Here is a 6,073-nt window from a genome sequence, read left to right as displayed (position 1 = left end):
GCACAATGATGGCCAGTGTGTTGGTTTGTGTGTGTGTCTTGCTCTGCTATCACGGTGAACTTCTGCCATGATCACATTGTTGTCTTCTAAAAAACCTTCAACTTTTTAGTTAAACTCCTTTCCATTAAGGATTTATTCCTCATAACTGCCAAGTTGGAGACATTTGTGTGTGGCAGTGAGATAAAAGAGCTTTAAGTTTCTCTTTCAGACGGCATGTGCTATATAAAAATAACAGCATCTGCTTAAATGTGAGAATACATCATGCATCATCAATACAATATCTACACTTCTCTTCTGTAAAACACAAAAGAAGATATTTTGAAGAATGTTTGCAACCGAACCATTTTGGTTATAGGTTACCTTTGACTTCTATTGTATAGACAAAAAAAACAGACATTTCTCAAGAGATTGTCTATTATGTTCCACAGAAAGAAGGTCAAACAGGTTTGGAATGACATAATAGGGTGAGTGGATGGCGTTTCGGGGTGAACCATCACTCAGTTTAAAGGGGTCATGAACTAAGAAATCAAATTTTCATGTAAGTTCCTTGTTAGTCCAAAAACAGCTGGTATTGTAACCAAGCCCAGAGATCGACTCGTTGTGGAATGAGCCTATAATAGATGGTGAAAGATGAGAAGAGTCTACTTCCTCACTGCAACTTTGGCCCCGCCCACTGGAGTGTTAGTGAGATGACGAGGAGAGAAGAGCGATACAGGATCACTGCACTAAAAATAACATTACCTTCCAAAGGATCCTAATGCTAGGAATGTGCTTGTTTATTTTCAACAATGTGAATGTCTCAGTTGCGCATTATTTATTTGTGCGCTAAGGGGTAAAAAAATATATAACGTGGGGAGAAAACATCACAAAGTCAAATTTATATAAGTACCCTGAAACGAAAGCAAAGCACCCTTCGTTGATGCTGTAATAGTATAATATTATTAGAGCTCTGGAGAACGTGAAACATTCACAGCGGGTTTTGCAGCATTGAGAAATGTAGCCAATCATAGACATGTTTGTTGATCTCTGGAACATAATGGCCAATCCGAGGTGTTAAAGTTAGAAGTTTTCTGCTCGCCCTAGTGAATTCTCTCATTAACAAAGACATGATGTAAGAGATTCATTATTCAGTGTAGACAACTTTACTGTTTTTGAAGGAACTACTGTCTTAACATAATATATCTCATTTTTAATCATAATATAGTTCGTTTTTATTCATATTGAAGGCTATATGCTTAATAAGCAGCTTTGTTTGACACATTTTGAATCGGGGGTCCCTGCTCCATGTCTCTATTGCCTAAGGGGTCCTTGCCCTGAAAAACGTTTAAGACCCCTGCTATAGATCTAAATATAATGCCATAGATCTAAATATAATGCTATAGATCTCAATATAATACTATAGATCATAGATCTCAATATAATGCTATAGATCTCATTATAATTCTGTAGATCTAAATAAAATGCCATAGATCTAAATATAATGATTAAGATCTTAATATAATTCTGTAGATCTAAATATAATTCCATAGATCTATATATAATGCCATAGATCTCAATACAATGCTATAGATCTATATATAATGCCATAGATCTAAATATAATTATATAGATCTCAATATAATGCTATAAATCTAAATATAATGCCATATATCTAAATATAATGCTATAGATCTCAATATATTGCTATAGATCTAAATATAATGCTATAGATCTCAATATAATTCTATAGATCTAAATATAATGTTATATATAATGCCATAATGTCATATATCTAAACATAATGCCATAGATCTAAATATAATGCCATAGATCTAAATATAATGCTTTAGATCTCAATGTAATTCTATAAATCTAAATATAATGCTATAGATCTCAATATAATTATATAACTCTAAATATAATGCTATAGATCTCAATATTCTATAGATCTAAATATAATGCTATAGATCTCAATATAATGCCATAGATCTAAACATAATGCCATATATCTAAATATAATGCTATAGATCTAAATATAATGCTATAGATCTCAATATAATTCTATGGATCGAAATATAATGCTATAGATCTATATATAATGCCATAAATCTATAAACATAATTCCATAGAGCTACACATAATGCCATAGATCTAGATATAATGCTATATATCTCTAATGTCATAGATCTAAATCTAATGGCATAGACCTAAATATAATGCTATAGATCTAAATATAATTATATAGATCTAAATATAATGCTATAGATCTATATATAATGCCATAGATCTAAACATAATGCCATTAATCTAAATATAATGCTATAGATCTAAAAATGCTATAGATCTCAATATTCTATAGATCTAAATATAATGTTATAGATCTATATATAATGCCATAGATCTAAACATAATGCCATAGATCTAAACATAATGTCATATATCTAAATATAATGCTATAGATCTAAATATAATGTTATAGATCTATATATAATGCCATAGATCTAAACATAATGCCATAGATCTAAACATAATGTCATATATCTAAATATAATGCTATAGATCTAAATATAATGCTATAGAGCTCAATATAATTATATACAGTAGATCTAAATATAATGCTATAGATCTATATATAATGCCATAGATCTAAACATAATGCCATAGATCTAAATATAATGCTATAAATATAATGAAGTCTCACAGCAGCCAAAATCAGAGGCTAAAATCAAGATAGGAAAATACCTTTTATTTCTAAATTATGACAATTGTTTATGTAAAAATCACACTGACATTATAAGTGCACCTTAGGAAACATAAATCTAAAACAATGCAGTTCGTGATACCTAATTTATGTAATGGCTTTTAACGCTTTAACAAAGACTTTTTTTAAAGTCCATTTTCAGTTCACTATGAGATGTTAGAAGCACAGCTCACGAAGCCACTTTCAGAACAAGCTGATTTTTGTTGGTCATGGCAGATCATTTGCATGTCAAATTTGGACGTGAGACAAATCATTGTGGAAAACATTTTGCTTTTATGTGAAACTCCCATTGTGGATTCTTATTGGAATGACTGGATTGCAACATTTCGCTGAGCAACGGTGAATTCGACTGCATCTGCAATTTCACTCGCAAAAAATTAAATAAAAATAACAGTGCATATGACCACAACTTCGACATGTTATATTTATGGAACGCCGTTGATATAAAAACAGTGACAGTGTAAATGTTGCTGAACCACTAAACACTGAGTGTATGGTCCGGTTTCTCTGTTTGGACGGATTTCCTGAAAAGCTCCTTAGAGACCGTCTCCATTGTTAAAAGTACTTTATAGCTAAAGCTGAACTGCATAAAACCAGTGTTGATTTTCTTTCTCTATAGGCTTATCTTGCCCAACCATATTTCTCTATCTTCATTCTAGCCTTTCGTTTAGTTTATTCTCTTACTATTAACTTCCTATTCAGCAATTTCTTTTGCAGCTATGGCACACGGATCATATGAGTATGATCATATGGCACTCTTGTACTTGTACAAATGGCCATCACAACACATTGATCAATATTGCTGAGGGATATTTGTGCTGATATCTATAATGTTGTCGTTCTCTACTTCAACACCTTTTATCATTTAAAATCAATTAATGAACTGAAGAACCTCCTCTGGCATGCATGTCTGATACCTGGACCTTTAACATCCTCAGCATTATATCCATAAAATAACTCCATCCCATCATCTAACTTTGATCACATTGTTGAACTCTTAAAATCGACACCTTTTTATTAAAAAAGTCGAGCCTACAAAGTGCATTATTCTGTGCACATCAGAGGAGGATTGAGTCTGTGTTTTATTATTAGAGCCTCATGATCAAGAGTCTGTGCTGTCAGCCCGTGTCCTGTACTTTACTCTCATGTTTTCAGACCTTAGATGGATAAATATAAACCCAATATGTGCTTACAAATTCATAGTCACCCTACCAGTTATATATACATCCTAACAGTATGATTTCATTAATATAGCTTTCAGGAGAAGGGGAGATAAATCTTTTTTTGGAGAAGTGTGGTTTAAAAATAGTTCAAGACAAAAAACTCATCCTTGCACTAGTCTGGTCTATGAAATATTAAGTATGTGCAAAATTTCGAACCACAGAAAATGAATGATTTATTCATATTATTTAGACATTTGGAAGACTCATTTGAGAAGAAAAGGTATTTAGGAGATTCATGCGTTCCCATCTCCGAAATGGAATGCTGATTTGGAAGACATTAAAACACTTTTGATTTGGAATGCTCAAACATTGATTTTGGATTTTCTTTTGGACTTGAATGCAGTAAAAATTTAGCATTTGGAAATTTTTAAATGTATAAAAAATGGGGGGGGGGAAATGCTTTTATTTGGAATGTGTAATGTCTTTGTGCACAACAATGCTTGAAAATACACAAACATAGATTTGGATTTGGAGTGCAGAAAAAAAGAGTTGAAAAGTGGTTGAAAATTATTATTGGAAAAAGCCAAATATGCTATGATTTAGAATGTGTATAAACAGCTTTTGATTCAGAATCTGTAAAAATACTTCGATTCACAATATGTACAAAATACTTTGATTGGGAATATGTACAAAATATTTTGATTCAGAATATGTACAAAATATTTTGACTCAGAATATGTACAAAAATAGTTTGATTAAGAATATGTAAAATAATTTGATTCAGAATATGTACAAAATACTTAGATTCAGAATATGTAAAAATTATTTGATTCAGAATATGTAAAAAATACATTGATTCAGAATATGTAAAAATACTTTGATTCAGAATATGTCAAACATATTTTGATTCAGATTATGTACAAAATACTTTGATTCAGAATATGTCAAACATATTTGGTACAACATATTCAGATTATGTACAAAATACTTTGATTCAGAATGTGTAAACATTTTTTGATTCAGAATATGTAAAAAATATTTTGATTCAGAATATGTAAAAAATTATTTGATTCAGAATATGTAAAAAATACATTGATTCAGAATATGTAAAAATACTTTGATTCAGAATATGTCAAACATATTTGGTACAACATATTCAGATTATGTACAAAATACTTTGATTCAGAATATGTAAAAAATATTTTGATTCAGAATATTTACAAAATACTTTGATTCAGAATATGTTAAAAAAAATCAGAATATGTAAAAAAATACTTTGATTCAGAATATGTAAAAAATACTTTGATTCAGAATATGTAAAAAATACTTTGATTCAGAATGTGTAAGCATTTTTTGATTCAGAATATGTACAAAATACTTTGATTCAGAATATGTAAAAAAATATTCAGAATATGTAAAAAAATACTTTGATTCAGAATATGTAACAAAATTTTGATTTAGAATATGTAAAAAATATTTTGATTCAGAATATATGTACAAAATACTTTGATTCAGAATATGTAAAAAATGTATTCAGAATATGTACAAAATACTTTGATTCAGAATATTTAACAAAAATACTTTGATTCAGAATATGTAATTCAGAATATGCAACAAAAATATTTTGATTCAGAATATGTACTTTTTTTAATTCAGAATATGTACAAAATACTTTGATTCAAAATATGTACAAAATACTTTGATTCAGAATCTGTAATAATATTTTGATTCAAAATATGTACAAAATACTTTGGGTAATGTAGTATGAAACACATACCAACACAATATGATAAAAAAATCTTTGATTCAGAATATGTAAATATACTTTGATTCAGAATATGTATAAAAAATACTTTAATTCAGAATCTGTAAAAAATACTTTGATTCGGAATATGTAAAAAATACTTTGATATAAAAATGTTTTTTTTATGTTATTTTTACTCCAGAATGCAACATATTTGATTCTTAATGCACAATTTTTTTTGAAAATGTTTTATTTAGAATGCGCATATTTTTTTTTCTCTTTCAGAACACATAAAAAAAGCGTTTAATTTGAAGTGTTTCATTTCATTGATTCAGAAAGAGACAAAAGTCTATTACTCACAAAAGCGTCAAAAAAGCCTTAGTTTTGGAATGTGTTGTTGGAATGCGATTGTTTTGACTGACTTGA

Source organism: Gobio gobio, assembly GCF_949357685.1.
Source record: "Gobio gobio genome assembly, chromosome: 24".
Lineage (NCBI taxonomy): Eukaryota > Metazoa > Chordata > Actinopteri > Cypriniformes > Gobionidae > Gobio > Gobio gobio.
The sequence above is the reverse complement of the archived record's forward strand: the minus strand, read 5'-3'. Positions refer to the sequence as shown.